Source organism: Oncorhynchus gorbuscha, linkage group LG18 (genome assembly GCF_021184085.1).
Source record: "Oncorhynchus gorbuscha isolate QuinsamMale2020 ecotype Even-year linkage group LG18, OgorEven_v1.0, whole genome shotgun sequence".
NCBI classification, from domain to species: domain Eukaryota; kingdom Metazoa; phylum Chordata; class Actinopteri; order Salmoniformes; family Salmonidae; genus Oncorhynchus; species Oncorhynchus gorbuscha.
In genome coordinates, this window is record NC_060190.1 from 35,901,847 (window position 1) to 35,919,410 (window position 17,564).

Consider the following 17,564-nt stretch of genomic DNA (forward strand, 5'->3'; position numbering starts at 1 on the left):
GACGTGAAACTAAGGGTGAGCACCAGCTGGCAACTAGTCAATGTGTCATTAGCTGAAACTGCGTCTGGCTCAAAGAGAGCTGCACCGAAACTTGGAAACAGAGCAGAGGCAGTCGTTTGATTGTAGACTGAATGGGCAATTAGACAATAAACCACCCCTCAAATATACCTAATCCTTCCATTGTGTGCTGCAGAGCCTGGAGCCGTGTGGCTTTGGTGTGTGGTTTTTATTGTCAAGCCGATGGGGTACAAGGGGTTGTTGTGGCTCACTGTCACCTCTTAGTGACTGATAAAGGCCAATACACGTATACTGTAAGATTCTTCGGCGCAAAGACAGAGGCCTGAGTATCTTAGCTCATATCATTCAAAGGGTGATAATGGTTTTAATTCTACTTCTATCTTACAGTGTAACAGGTTAATGCATGAAATCTCTTGTGCGTCATTTCTTTTGCATGGGAAAAGGGAAAGGGTTCTTAAAGTGCTCAAGTTTGTATTTGAGTGAGGTAAGGCGTTGACTGTAGAGGTCAAAGGTTATCCTTGCCTTCCTGAGAAAGCAGATAAGTAGCATTATAAATAGCATTTCCAGTCACAGTATTGGCATGTTGTCAGTATACAGTGGCTTTAGTAGAGGAGTTTGATCAGAGGTTATAGTGTCGATGTATGACAGGGGTGGGCAATAATATCGGCTCGCGGGCCACATCAAGATTTCAAAATTCAGCAGAGGGCCGCGCAGATGTTTTGGGGACAGATTTGTTTGTCAAAACCAATTTGTGGGCCAGAAAAAAAGCAGGTATTTGAAAATGTATAGGTCCATTATAATTACTGCATACTTTATATCTAGTTTTAAACATTCAAGAATGACCTGGTGTTTTTTTAGTAACCTGAAATAGTAATGCCTCCCCCGGGCACAAATTGAATGGGCCACTCTATATGGTTATTGCCTGATGTGTGTAAACAGTTATGCAGGTGAGGAGTTATGTCTTAGCAGCTTTGAAGTTGTGACCTCCAGAGTGATCTCTGCTGATTACCACTATCTGTAAAGAAGGTAGTCATTTCCCCCAAATTTCACAACGCCAATTGTCCCCTTCCTTTCCATGTTAAAAGAGAAAACAGCGGTTAGGCAGGAATTCTGCCTGACAAAGGCCATGCAGCCGAAACACGTCAGAGTTTTTAAACTGTATTTCCATTGAACATGCCATACAAATAAATTGATTTTAATTAATTATATGAAGAGTGCCTTGGTCCTCCTTTCTTTTTGATGACCAATTTACCCCTTTTACCAAAGAGCCCCTTCTGTCTACCAGAATCTACTACTGTGTACCTTAGCAGCGCTTCCCTTCCTCCTTTTTCTACATAGGCTGGAATGTTGTTGGACTGGTTGGTGTTGTAACACTGGCTTTTGTGTCCTTTGGGCATACTGGCGTGGCGTCAACAGGAACCATTCCATGACTTGTTTGTCAGTCTCTCCTTCTTTCTTGCCTCTGACATTACTCACACCTACTGTCATTGCTTGAAAGACTGGGTTGCCATGCTTTCCCTTAGAAGAGGGATGAAGAGTGAGAAAGGAAAGGAAGATCATTGGAAAGGAAGATGATTAAGAGTGTGCAGATAGACAGGTCTATGCATGTGTGTAGGGGTGCACTTCTGCTTTAGACATCCTGTGTGTGTCATATCTTTGAGTGTGTGTGTGTATTTGTAGTAGTTCTCATAGCAGTAGTAGTAGTAGCAGCATTAGTAGTAGACCAATGAAGAGAGACCATAATTCCTCCCTTATAATTACTGAAAGAGCATTTCCTTTCAACATGTAACTACAATTCAGGTTAAACAGTGATTGTGAGATCTGTGTTTAGTGAGCTTTGGTTTGTTGGTGGTTTGCCAACGACCGTTAGAAAACCACAGTTACACATTCACTAACCCTGGCACACACTAACCCTGTCACACACTAACCCTGTCACTGAGGAATGTCAGCATTGAGGGGGTCTGGAGGGCTGAGAGAGAGAGAGAGAGAGAGAGAGAGAGAGAGAGAGAGAGAGAGAGAGAGAGAGAGAGAGAGAGAGAGAGAGAGAGAGAGAGAGAGAGAGAGAGAGAGAGAGACCAAACCACCACGACCAACAACATTGGACACTCTATGGAACAAAAAGCCTTCACTATATTATCCTGGAATATCCAAGGCCTGAGGTCATCTGCCTTTGGCCTAAAGAGCAGAAACCCGGACTTCACCAAAGAAATCGGTAATACAGACATTGTCATCCTGCAAGAAACCTGGTATAGAGGAGACGGACCCACTGGTTGCCCTCTAGGTTACAGAGAGCTGGTAGTCCCATCCACCAAACTACCAGGTGTGAAACAGTGAAGGGACTCAGGGGGTATGCTAATTTGGTATAGAGCAGACCTAACTCGCTCCATTAAATTAATCAAAACAGGAACATTTTACATACATCATACTTTAATGGAGACAGCTTCTCCATCCTAGAGGGGGAGATCAATCATTTCCAGGACCATGGGCATGTACTTGTCTGTGGTGACCTAAATGCCAGAAGGGGACAAGAACCTGACACCCTCAGCACATATGGGGACAAGCACCTACCTGAAGGGGACAGCATTCCCTCCCCCATATTCCCCTCCAGACACAACTACGACAACATAACCAACAAAAACGGGTCACAACTCTAACAGCTCTTGCATATCGTGGGTATCTATATAGTCAATAGTAGGCTTCGTGGGGACTCCTACAGCAGCAACACCTATGTTAGGTACACCTTTAGCTCATCTCTTGGCAGTAGTACTGTAGACTACTTTATCAAATCAAATCAAATGTTATTTGTCACATGCGCCATATACAACAGCTGTAGACCTTAGAGTGAAATGCTTACTTACAAGCCCTTAACCAACAATGCAGTTTTAAGAAAAAATAAGAAATATAACAAATAATTAAGGAGCAACAATAATATAACAGTAGCGAGGGGGTTCCGGTACAGAGTCAATGTACGGGGGTACCGCTTAGTTGAGGTAATTGAGGTAATATGTACATGTAGGTAGAGGTAAAGTGACTATGTCTGGATAACAATGATAGTTTGTTGGTGATGTGGACATTATGGAACTTGAAGCTCTCAACCTGCTCCACTACAGCCCCATCATTGAGAACTGGGGGCGTGACCGGTCCTCCTTTTTCTGTAGTCCACAATCATCTCATTTGTCTTGATCACGTTGAGGGAGAGGTTGTTGTCCTGACACCACAAGAGGTCTCTGACCTCCTCCCTATAGGCTGTCTCATTGTTGTTGGTGATCAGGCCTACCACTGTTGTGTCGTCTGCAAACTTAATGATGGTGCTGAAGTTGTGCATTGGTGAACAGGGAGTACAGGAGGGGAATAAGTGTTGCTTGCCTCAAAGCGAGTATAGAAGTTATTTAGCTCATCTGTTAGGCTCGTGTCACTGGGCAGCTCTTGGCTGTGCTTCCATAATCTGTAATAGTTTGCAAGCCTTGCCACATCCGACGAACGTCTAAGCTGGTGTAGTATGATTTAATCTTAGTCCTGTATTGACGCTTTGCTGTTTTGATGGTTCGTTGGAAGGCATAGCAGGATTTATTTTTAGCATCCAGGTTAGAGTCCCGCTCCATGAAAGTGGCAGCTCTACACTTTATCTTAGTGCGGATGCTGCCTGTAATCCCAGGCTTTTGGTTGGGGTATGTACGTATGGTTGCTGTGGGGGTGACTTCATCGACTTATTGATGAAGCCAGTGACTGATGTGGTGTACTGTACTCCTCAATGCCATTGAAAGAATCCCGGAACATATCTGACCACTTCCTTGAGCGAGTCACTGGCACTTCCTGGTTTAGTTATTGTTTGTAAGCAGGAATCAGGAGGATAGAGTTATGGTCAGATTTGCCAAATGGAGGGCGATGGAGAGCTTTGTAAGTGTTTCTTTGTTTGGAGTAAAGGTGGTCGAGAGTTTTTTCCCCTCTGGTTACACATTTAACATGGTGGTAGAAATGAGGTAAAACGGATAAAAGTTTCCCTGCATTAAAGTCTCCGGCCAGTAGGAGTGTCGCCTCTGGATGAGCATTTTCTTGTTTGCTTATGGACCCATACAGATCGTTGAGTGCCTTCTTAGTGCCAGCATCGGTTTGTGCTGGTAAAGACACAGCTATGAAAAATATAGATGAAAACTCTCTTAGTAAAAAGTGTGGTCTACAGCTTATCATGAGATACTCTACCTCAGGCGAGCAAAACCTTGAGACTTCCTTAATATTAGATTTCGTGCACCAGCTGTTATTTACAAATAGACACAGACCGACACCCATTGTCTTACTGGAGGCAGCAGTTCTATCTTGCCGATGGACCGAAACCCCCGGCAGATGTATATTATCCATGCCGTCCTTCAGCCACGACTCGGTGAAACATAATATATTTCAGTTTTTAATGTCCCGTTAGTAGGACATCCTTGATCGGAGTGCATCCATTTTGTTATCCAATAATTGCATGTTGGCTAATAGGACTGATGTTCGAGGGGGTTTACATACTCGCCTACGAATTCTCAGAAGGCAACCCGACCTCCGCCCCCTTTTTCTCAGTCTTTTCTCAAATTATGGGGATTTGGGCCCATTCCCGAGAAAGAAGTATATCCTTCGCTTCGGACTCGTTAAATAAAAAATATTTGTCCAGTTCGATTTGAGTAAATCAAATCAAATCAAATCGATTTGTAATTGCTGTTCTGATGTACAGAAGTTATTTTTTGATCATAAGTGATGGTAGCAGCAACATTATGTAAAAAAATAAGTTTAAAAATAAGTTACAAACAACACGAAAAAACAAACGAAATAGCACAGTTGGTTAGGAGCAGTAAAACGGCAGCCATCCCCTCCGGCACCATTCACCAACCCAGAGTCTCTCAGAGCGTTCATAGTCAGCCCACTGACATCACTATCAGATTACAACCAATCACAATCTACCTGAACAGAGCAATAATCAACCATGAGGCATCAAAGCCAAACAAACTGCATACTATTAAGCAATGCTATAGATTGAAGTAAGGTAGTGTAAAAACCTACCAAAAAAACAATTGGCCAACAACAAGTCCAATCCCTCCCAGACAACTTCCTGGACAAAATGTTATTGTTTTTCCTGTAAACGTGTAAAATTAGCAGTAGGAAGCCTGGACAATATATTTGACCTATTAGCTAACATATCAAATTGAAATTCTGTCAGAAAACAAAATACACTGAGAAATGGTTTGATGAAGAATATAAATCCTGAGAAAGAAATTGAGGAGCCTGTTGTGGCATTCACTATGGTAAAACACTAAAATAATACAGAAATACACTAAGAAAAAGGAAGAAACAGCATGACAGAAAACAGGTCATTGTGATTGAAGAATCCATAGAATCAAATCACTTCTGGGAAAAGTGGAACACACTAAACAAACAACAACAAATCTTGGAGCTATCTATCCAAAATGGAGATGTATGGATAAACCACTTCTCCAACTTTGTGCATATAACAAGGAACGAATAACAAAAACATAGATTCAGCTATTAAAGACTACCAGAACCCACTGGTTTCTCGAATTACATTGGATAAGTTATAGGACAAAATACAAACCCTCCAACCCAAAAAGGCCTACGGTGTTGATGATATACTATACAAAATGATTAACTATACAGATCACAAATTCAAAGTGGCTATTCTTCAACTATTCAACATTATCCCTCAGCATTATCTTGGCATCTTCCCTAATATTTGGAAACAAGACCTGATTACCCCAATCCATAATAGTGGATCTGGCTACTTCAATCAGTTATCGAACCCATTGCCCTCTATGGTTGTGAGGTCTGGGGTCCACTCACCAACCAATAATTCACAAAATGTGACAAACACCCAATTGAGAATCTGCATGCAGAATTCTGCAAAAATATACTTTGTGTAGAATACAAAGCCCCAAACAATGTATGCAGAGCAGAATTAGGACTATACCCACTAGTTATCAAAATCCCAAAAAGAGCTGTTCAATTCTAGAACCATCTAAAAGGAAGCAATGGCCACACATTCCACCACAAAGCCCTCACCTACAGAGAGATGAACCTAGAGAAGAGTCTCCTCAGCCAGCTGGTTCTGGGCCTCTGTTCACAAACAGGCACCACAGAGCCCCAGGACAGAAACACATTTAGATCAAACCAAATTATGAGAAAGCAAAAATATCATTATTTGACACACTGGAATGAATCAACCAAAAAACTGAGCAAATTGGAATGCTATCTGGCCCTAAACAGAGAGTTACAGTGTCAGAATACTTAATCACTGTGACATACCCCAAATTAAGAAAATCCTTGACTATGTACAGACTCAGTGAGGATAGCCTTGCTATTGAGAGAGGCGGCCATAGGCAGAACTCGAGAGATGACAGGCTATGTGCTCACTGCCCCCAAAAATAAGGTGGAAACTGAGCCACACTTCCTAACCTCCTGCCAAATGTAAGATCACATTAGAGACACCTAATTCCCATAGATCACACAGACCCATAAAGAATTTGAAAACAAATAAAACATTGATAAACTCCCATATCTACTAGGTGAAATACTGCAGTCTGCCTTCACAGCAGCAAGATTTGTGGCCCGTTGCCATGACAAAAGGGAGCACAAACAACATTCTAAATACAACCTTGTATTTATCTGTTTATTTATTTTCTCCGTCATACTTCAACTACTTGCACATTGTGAGGATACTTTACAGAGACAATAATATAACATTTGCAATGCCTATGTTCTTTTAAAACTTTTTGTGAGTATAATGTTTACTAATGTGTTGTTTGTTCATTTCCCTTTTGTTTACTGTCTATTGCATTTGCTTTGACAATGGAAACATAAGTTTCCCCTGCCAATAAAGCCCTTTGAATTGAATTTCATTGAGAGAGAGAGAGAGAGAGAGAGAGAGAGAGAGGGGGGGGGGTGAGGGGGAATGAGAGAAAGAGAGAGAGAGGTAGAAAACAAGAGTGAGAAAGAGAGTAAGAATGAAAGACTGAAAAGGAGAGAAAGAAAGGGCTGTGAAAACAGAACCTAGCCTGAGAGAAGAGAGGGGGGCTACAGCTCTCTGACCATGCCTACCTGGTTAATGTTCACACAGTCATGTGGTGTGTAATGCCTGAGAATCTGAGTACAGATTAGCATGGTCAACACAACCACAAATGTTTGAAATGACCTCATCTGGTTTGTGTGTGTTTATCTGTGAATGTGTGTGTGTGTGTGTGTGTGTGTGAATGTGTGTGTGTGTGTGCGTGTGTCTGTGCGTGTGTCTGTCTGTCTGTGTGACCTACTTCCCTTTCCTTTGTGCTTCTCTATCAAATTGAGATGTATATTATTTGGGCAAAACCTTGCCTGAAGCCTCAAAAAGTCAGGCTCAACTGCTGCAAGGTCAAATCATATTGGTCTCTCAGACGGGCTCTTAGACAAAGTTTCTATTGAATTTTAATTGTATAGAAAATCAACGTCTGTGTTTCTCCGCATCTTCTAGTGAGCTCTTATCTCACCATGGTCTAGACCAGGGTTTCCCAAACTCTGTCCCCCAGCACTACACAGTTGATTCAAGTAACAAACTCATCATCAAGCTTGGATTATTTTAATCAGCTGTGTAGGGCTAGGGTAAAAAACTAAACGTGCATGGGGGGGGGGACTCTGACCTAGACTACTATCCATTTGCAATCTTGTTTGTTCATCCATGAGAGCTGTGGGTTATTAGCCTCGTACGAACCATCTTAATCTTGCCAATTTACATTGTTACCGTGTAGCGTTACAGAGTGAAAGCTGGCGAGACCAGGAGGGTTCATACGAGGCTAACAACCAGGGAGGGAGGGAGGGAGGGAAGTGGGGAGGGAGAAAGAGAGGTGAGAGAGAGGGAGGGAGGGAGGGAGGGAGGGAGGGAGGGAGGGGGAGGGAGGGAGGGAGGGAGGGAGGGAGGGAGGGAGGGAGGGAGGGAGGGAGGGAGGAATAGTGAAAGAAGGAGAGAATGGCTCCTTAAATCATAGGCAATGAACTGTCCTCTTCTTGTAACTACTGTACACAGACACATTCATACTCCCCTCTAGTGGCAGAGTCATGAAAGTGCATGACAGATTTAAACGACCCGCTAATACTGTAATGGCATCAATCTCCAAACTTCAAATCCCATCAAAGCAGAATTTAATATGAGGATAGCATCATTGGTGTAAAATAGACCTGATATCAGGACTATATTCAGTGGTTGACTATTTGACTGTATGTTTCAATGGTGACTGACTGGCTAATTCTGTTCGCCATTTGGCATTTTGCAGTGCCACATATAACCCTGAGAGCACCGTTTAGGGAGCTGGGAGCAGGGCAGGTGGTGTTGGAGATGGGAAAAACTCCTTCAGCATTAAGTTACACAGAGACAGATTTACTGTAGGCTAAATCCATTTTAATTCAATCACTTTTTGACAGCAGTCCTTTTGATTTGAACAAAACCTTCCATACATATTTGTCCATTGTAGAAGTGCTCAGAAAGTGACTTTTTGGACCTGAATGACAAAACATTCAAGAGATAAAGGTGCTCAAAGTACCTATTTTGCGTACTCCATCACACCGTGAGACACGATGTCTGCATCACAGGAAAAGATACACGGTTGCGATTGATATAATTTAAAAGCTTACAAACAGGGTCGACAAACTGTTTATTTATTTAAAACCTTAAACGTCAATTATCTAAAAGCACGGTGCTTAGACCCTTTTTGACATCGTCTGATGATTTTGTGTTGTGTCCGCCATGCTCAACAAGCTTTTGAATACGGGTGGGTTTCATGTTTTGCCTGAGAAATGTACAAACATTTTTGTCTTTTAAATGGTTGGAGGTCCACACATCAGAGACTGTTGACTTGAATGGGAATGTATTTTGTTTTAAATTATAATGTCAACCCTCCATAGGAAACCTATTGAAATCATAGAAACATAGATAATAGAATAGACATTACCATTTAACTTGACATCCGAAGGTGAGGGAACTGGCGGCCATCTTTGTGGCAGTAATTAGAAGTTAACATTACATTTCAATATCAATGGTGTACCAGCTTAATTGCAGTGGTCTGAAGGGATAGATCCATTCTATGAATTATATTTCCATGATTGAAATGACACCCATGCTGTATTCAAGAGCATGTTGTGTCTCAACCAAATGCGGGCATAACACAACTCTAGACGGGATACAGCTTTTGTAAAATTTGACTTCACAAGCATTTTTTTTTTAGCATTTCACCTAATTATCCTAACCTGCTACGCTAGTTCTCTTAACCTGCTGCGTAAGTTCTCCTAAACCTGCTACGAGAAGTACATTTTGACAAAAGCTGTATCCCTTCTAGACAAAACCCACAAAAACATCAGAGGATGTAAAGTAGGGCCTAAGCTATGACATATGCGAATATGAAATTGTAGTTTACGCGTTTTTAGATAATTGACGTTAAAGGTTAAAGCACTATTCAAGACTGTATAAAATAGTTTCATAACCCAGTTTGTAAGCTTTGAAATGATATCAAACTCAACCGTTTATCTTTTCCAGTGCTCGATGTCGCATGGCATGGTGAGGTATGAAACATAGGTCAATTCTGAGCAATTTTATCTCCTGAATGTTTTGGGATTCAGGTCCAAAAAGTCACATTCTGACCACTTCTTCCATGGGTATTTTTATTATTGAATTCATATGGATTTACCCTGTACACACTGATCTGCTTCTTTACACTGTTGTTTCTCTATACTGGGAATGGTTCACTGCTGTGGATGGTATGTTCAGTGGGCCAAGGCCAAGGCTGTGAAAGCAATTGAAAGTAAATGTAACGGATGTGAAATGGCTAGCTAGTTAGCGGTGTTCGCGCTAAATAGCGTTTCAATCGGTGACGTCACTTTCTCTGAGACCTTGAAGTAGTAGTTCCCCTTGCTCTGCAAGGGCCGCGGCTTTTGTGGAGCGATGGGTAACGATGCTTCATGGGTGACTGTTGTTGATGTGTGCAGAGGGTCCCTGGTTCGCGCCCGGGTATGGGCGAGGGGACGGTCTAAAGTTATACTGTTACATAAACAGGTTTAATGTTTCTTTTATTATATTCACTTGCAAATCCATATGGTACACATCATGCACTGAATGTACAAAACATTAAGAACTCCTTTTGCCCTCAGATACAGCATCAATTCGTCAGGACATGGACTACAAGGTGTCGAAAGCGTTCCACAGGGATGCTGGCCCATGTTGACGCCAATGCTTCCCAACGTTGGGTCAAGTTACCTGGATGTCCTTTGGGTGGTGGACCATTCATGATACACACGGGAAACTGTTGCATAGAAAAACCCAGCAGTGCCTGGCACCTACTAGCATACACAGTTCAAAGGAACTTAAATATTTATTCTTGCCCATTCCCCCTCTGAATGGCACACATACACAATCCATGTCTCAATTGTTTCAAGGTTTAAAAATCCTTCTTTAACCTGTATCCTCCCCTTCATGTACACTAACTGAAGTGGATTTAACAAGTGACATCAATAAGGGATCAGAAATTTCACCTGGATTCACCTAGTCAGTCTATGTAATGGAAAGGACAGGTGTAATAGAGCTGGCGGGATTTTCCATGTAGCGGCAGAACAGAGAAGCTACGTCTTTTTGTCAGTAACAGCTGGTGCGCGATGTCTAATATTAAAGAAGGCTCGAGGTATTGCTCACTTGAAGTAGAGTACCTTATAATAAGCTGTAGACCACACTATCTACCAAGAGAGTACTCATCTATATTATTTGTAGCTGTATATTTACCACCACAGACCGATGATGGCACCAAGACAGTACTCAACCAATTCTATAAGGCCGTCAGCAAACAAGAAGATGCTCATCCAGATGCGGCGATCTTAGTCGCCGAGGACTTTAACGCAGGCAAACTTAAATCAGTTTTACCAAATTTTTACCAGCATGTCACATGTGCAACCAGAGGAAAAAAAAACTCTAGACCACCTTTACTCCACACACAGAGATGCATACAAAGCTCTCCCCCACCGTCCATTTGGCACATCTGACCATAATTATATCCTCCTGATTCCTGCTTACAAGCGAAAACCAAAGCAGGAAGTACCAGTAACTCGCTCAATACGGAAGTGGTCAGATGACGTGGATGCTACGCTACAGGACTGTGTTGCTAGCACAGACTGGAATATGTTCCGGGATTCATCTAATGGCATTAAGGAGTATACCACCTCAGTCATCGGCTTCATCAATAAGTGCATCGGCGACGTCGTCCCCACAGTGACCGTACGTACATATCTCAACCCGAAGCCTGCTTATAAGAAATCCTGGTATGCCCTCAGATGAACCATCAAACAAGCAAAGCATCAATACAGGATTAAGATTGAATCCTACGACACCGGCTCTGAAGCTCGTCGGTTGTGGCAGGGCTTGAAAACTATTACGTACTACAAAGGGAAACCCAGACGCAAGCTGCCCAGTGACGGAAGCATACCAGACAAGCTATAGTGCCTTGCGAAAGTATTCGGCCCCCTTGAACTTTGCGACCTTTTGCCACATTTCAGACTTCAAACATAAAGATATAAAACTGTATTTCTTTGTGAAGAAACAACAACAAGTGGGACACAATCATGAAATGGAACGACATTTACTGGATATTTCAAACTTGTTTAACAACTCAAAAACTGAAAAATTGGGTTTGCAAAGTTATTCAGCCCCGTTACTTTCAGTGCAGCAAACTCTCTCCAGAAGTTCAGTGAGGATCTCTGAATTATCCAATGTTGACCTAAATGATTAATGATGATAAATACAATCCACCTGTGTGTAATCAAGTCTCCGTATAAATGCACCTGCACTGTGATAGTCTCAGAGGTCCGTTAAAAGCGCAGAGAGCATCATGAAGAACAAGGAACACACCAGGCAGGTCCGAGATACTGTTGTGAAGAAGGTTAAAGCCGGATTTGGATACAAAAAGATTTCCCAAGCTTTAAACATTCCAAGGAGCACTGTGCAAGCGATAATATTGAAATGGAATGAGTATCAGACCACTGCAAATCTACCAAGACCTGGCCGTCCCTCTAAACTTTCAGCTCATACAAGGAGAAGACTGATCAGAGATGCAGCCAAGAGGCCCATGATCACTCTGGATGAACTGCAGAGATCTACAGCTGAGGTGGGAGACTGTCCATAGGACAACAATCAGTCGTATATTGCACAAATCTGGCCTTTATGGAAGAGTGGGAAGAAGAAAGCCATTTCTTAAAGATATCCATAAAAAGGTTTGTTTAAAGTTTGCCACAAGCCACCTGGGAGACACACCAAACATGTGGAAGAAGGTGCTCTGGTCAGATGAAACCAAAATTGAACTTTTTGGCAACAATGCAAAACGTTATGTTTGGCGTAAAAGCAACACAGCTCATCACCCTGAACACACCACCCCCACTGTCAAACATGGTGGTGGCAGCATCATGGTTTGGGCCTTCTTTTCTTCAGCAGGGACAGGGAAGATGGTTAAAATTGATGGGAAGATGGATGGAGCCAAATACAGAACAATTCTGGAAGAAAACCTGATGGAGTCTGCAAAAGACCTGAGACTGGGACGGAGATTTGTCTTCCAACAAGACAATGATCCAAAACATAAAGCAAAATCTACAATGGAATGGTTAAAAAATAAACATATCCAGGTGTTAGAATGGCCAAGTCAAAGTCCAGACCTGAATCCAATCGAGAATCTGTGGAAAGAACTGAAAATTGCTGTTCACAAATGCTCTCCATCCAACCTCACTGAGCTCGAGCTGTTTTGCAAGGAGGAATGGGAAAGAATTTCAGTCTCTCGATGTGCAAAACTGATAGAGACATGCCCCAAGCGACTTACAGCTGCAATCGCAGCAAAAGGTGGCGCTACAAAGTATGAACTTAAGGGGGCTGAATAATTTTGCACGCCCAATTTTTCAGTTTTTGATTTGTTAAAAAAGTTTGAAATATCCAATAAATGTCGTTCCACTTCATGATTGTGTCCCACTTGTTGTTGATTCTTCACAAAATAATACAGTTTTATATCTTTATGTTTGAAGCCTGAAATGTGGCAAAAGGTCGCAACGTTCAAGGGGGCCGAATACTTTCGCAAGGCACTGTAAATGCCCTTTATGCTCGCTTTCAAGGCAAGCAACACTGAAGCATGCACGAGAGCACCAGCTGCTCTGGATGACTTTGTGATAACTCTCTCGGTAGCCGATGTGAGCAAGACCTTTAAACAGATCAACATTCACATGCTGACATTCACATGTGCTCAAAGCATGCGTGGACCAACTGGCAAGTGTCATCACTGACATTTTCAACCTCTCCCTGACTGAATCTACAAGACCAACATGTTTCAAGCAGTCCACCATGGTCCCTGTGCCTATGGAAGAGAAGGTAACCTGCCTAAATGATTTCCACCCCATAGCACTCATGTCGGTAGCCATGAAATGCCTTGAAAGACTGCTCATGGCTCACATCAACAGCATCCTCCCGGATACCCTAGACCCACTCCAATTCGCATGTCGCCCCAACAGATCCACAGATGAAGGAATCTCAATCACACTCCACACTGCCATTTCCCACCTGGACAAAGGGAACACCTGTATGAGAATGCTGTTCATTGACTACAGCTCAGCATTCAACACCATAGTGCCCACGAAGTACATCACTAAGCTAAGGACCCTGGGACGAAACACCTCCCTCTGCAACTGGATCCTGGACTTCCTGACAGGCCTCCCCCAGGTGGTATGGTTAGGCAACAACATGTCTGCCACGCTGATCCTCAACACTGGGGCCTCTCAGGGGTGTGTATTTAGTCCCATACTGTACTGTACTGACTCCAACACCATCATTAAGTTTGCTGACCAAATCAAATCAAATTCATTTATATAGCCCTTCGTACATCAGCTGATATCTCGAAGTGCTGTACAGAAACCCAGCCTAAAACCCCAAACAGCAAGCAATGCAGGTGTAGAAGCAGGGTGGCTACGAAAAACTCCCTAGAAAGGCCAAAACCTAGTAAGAAACCTAGAGAGGAACCTGCATTGTCGGAACTAGAAGCACAAGCATTTCGCTACACTCGCATTAACATCTGCTAACCATGTGTATGTGACAAATAAAATTTGATTTGATTTGATTTGATTTGGCTATGTGGGGTGGCCAGTCCTCTTCTGGCTGTGCCGGGTGGAGATTATAACAGAACATGGCCAAGATGTTAAAATGTTCATAGATGACCAGCATTGTCAAATAATAATCACAGGCAGAACAGTTGCAACTGGAGCAGCAGCACAGCCAGGTGGACTGGGGACACCTGGCTAGGGCTAGGGCTCAGGTCCTCTGAGAGAGACAAAGAAAGAGAGAAAGAGAGAATTAAAGAGAGCATACTTAAATTCACACAGGACACCGGATAGGACAGGAGAAGTACTCCAGATATAACAAACTGACCCTAGCCCCCTGACACATAAACTACTGCAGCATAACTACTGGAGGCTGAGACAGGAGGGGTCAGGAGACACTGTGGCCCCATCCGAGGATACCCCCCGGACAGGGCCAAACAGGAAGGATATAACCCCAACCACTTTGCCAAAGCACAGCCCCCACACCACTAGAGGGATATCTTCAACCACCAACTTAACATCCTGAGACAAGGCCGAGTACAGCCCACAAAGATCTCCACCACGGCACTACCCAAGGGGGGGGGGGGGGGGGCGGGGGGGGCGCCAACCCAGACAGGAAGATCACATCAGTGACAGACTACACTCAATCATATGACCCACTGAAGAGATGAGTCTTCAGTAAAGACTTAAAGGTTGAGACCGAGTTTGCGTCTCTCACATGGGTAGGCAGACCATTCCATAAAAATGGAGCTCTATAGGAGAAAGCCCTGCCTCCAGCTGTTTGCTTAGAAATTCTAGAGACAATTAGGAGGCCTGGGTCTTGTGACCATAGCGAACGTGTAGGTATGTACGGCAGGAACAAATCAGAGAGATACGTAGAAGCAAGCCCATGTAATGCTTTGTAGGTTAGCAATAAAACCTTGAAATCAGCCCTTGCCTTGACAGGAAGCCAGCGTTGGGAGGCTAGCACTGGAGTAATATGATCAATTTTTTTAGTTCTAGTCAGGATTAGAGCAGCCGTATTTAGCACTAACTGAAGTTTATTTAGTGCTTTATCCGGGTAGCCGGAAAGTAGAGCATTGCAGTAGTCTAACCTAGAAGTAACAAAAGCATGGATACATTTTTATGCGTCATTTTTGGACAGAAAGTTTCAGATTTTTTACAATGTTACGTAGATGGAAGAAAGCTGTCCTTGAAACAGTCTTGATATGTTTGTCAAAAGAGAGATCAGGGTCCAGAGTAACGCTGAGGTCCTTCACAGTTTTATTTGAGACAACTGTACAACCATTAAGATTAATTGTAAGATTCAACAGAAGATCTCTTTGTTTCTTGAGACCTAGAACAAGCATATATGTTTTGTCCGAGTTTAAAAGTATAAAGTTTGCAGCTATCCACTTCCTTATGTCTGAAACACAGGCTTCTAGCGAGGGCAATTTTGAGGCTTCACCATGTTTCGTTGAACTGCACAGCTGTGTGTCATCTGCATAGCAGTGAAAGTAACATTATGTTTTCGAATGACATCCCCAAGAGGTAAAATATATAGTGAAAACAATAGTGGTCCTAAAATGGAACCTTGAGGAACACCGAAATTTACAGTTGATTTGTCAGAGGACAAACCATTCACAGAGACAAACTGATGTCTTTCCGACAGATAAGATCTAAATCAGGCCAGAACTTGTCCGTGTAGATCAATTTGGGTTTCCAATCTCTCCAAAGGAATGTGGTGATCGATGGCATCAAAAGCAGCACTAAGGTCTAGGAGCACAAGGACAGATGCAGAGCCTCAGTCTGATGCTATTAAAAGGTAATTTACCACCTTCACAAGTGCAGTCTCAGTGCTATGATGGGGGTCTAAAACCAGACTGAAGCATTTCGTATACATTTTTTGTCTTCAGGTAGGCAGTGAATTGCTGCGCAACAGCCTTTTCAAATAAATTCGAGAGGAATGGAAGATCCAATATAGGCTGATATTTTTTTATATTTTCTGGGTCAAGGTTTGGCTTTTTCAAGAGCTTTATTACTTTTAGTCATTTTTAGTGAGTTTGGTACACGGACTACAGGAAAAGTCGGGCCAAACATGCCCCCATTAACATCAATGGGGCTGTAGTGGAGCAGGATGAGAATTTCATGTTCCTTGGTGTCCACATCAACAACAAACTATCATGGTCCAAACACACCAAGACAGTTGTGAAGAGAAGAGAGCAGTTGTGTAGACAGTTGTGAAGAGAGCATGACAAAACCTTTTCCCCCTTAGGAGATTGAAAAGATTTGGCATGGGTCCCCAGATCCTCAAAAGTTCTACAGCTGCACCACCGAGAGCATCCTGATCGTTTGCATCACCGCCTGGTATGGCAACTGCTCGGCATCTGACCGTAAGGCGCTACAGAGGGTAGTGCGTACGGCCCAGTACATCGCTGGGGTCAAGCTTCCTGCCATCCAGGACCTATATAATAGGTGGTGTCAGAGGAACACCCATAAAATTGTCAGAGACTCCAGTCACCCAAGTCATAAGACTGTTTTCACTGCTACCACATGGCAAGTGGTACCAGACCGCCAAGTCTAGGAGCAAAAGGCTCCTCAATGTCTTCTACCCCCAAGCCATAAGACTGCTGAACAATTAAAAATGGCCAACGGACTATTACATTGACGACCCCCCCCCCCCCTATTTGTTGTGTACACTGCTGCTACTCGCTGTTTATTATCTATGACTTCACCCCTACCTACATGTACAAATGACCTCAACTAACCTGCACCCCCGCACACTGACTCGGTACCGGTACCCCCTGTATATAGCCTCGTTATTGTTATGTTATTGTGTTACTTTTTATTATTTTTTACTTTAGTTTATTTGGTAAATATTTTCTTAACTCTTCCTGAACTGCACTGTTGGTTAAGGGCTTGTAAGTAAGCATTTCATGGTGAGGTCTACCCTTGTGACAAATAGAGTTTGATTTGATTTGTTCCAAATGTTTTGTACACTCAGTGTACAAACCCGGCTCCCCACTTCCATCTTTATAACCATTCCCCTGCAATAACAAACACATTAATCAAGGCTCTCATGTTACATCGTACACAATAAATCCCTATCAAGCCTTTGCCCCCCCTGGGGTCCCTCCCCACTTCCCTTCCCTCCTGCCACAACAGAGGGGAATCGGGGGGGGGGGGGCATCAGAGGAGAGTCAGGGCCGATCCCCTCCCCCTGGGTCTTTTAATAGACCTGGCTGGAGTTAGAGCAGCAGCTGCCGGAGTGTGTCTGCACCACCTCTCCCCTGTCCCTGTCCGTCCCCTTATCCTGATTTCTCTCTCTCTCTCTCTCTCTCTCTCTCTCTCTCTCTCTCTCTCTCTCTCTCTCTCTCTCTCTCTCTCTCTCTCTCTCTCTCTCTCTCTCTCTCTCTCTCTCTCTCTCTCTCTCTCTCTCTCTCTCTTTCTCT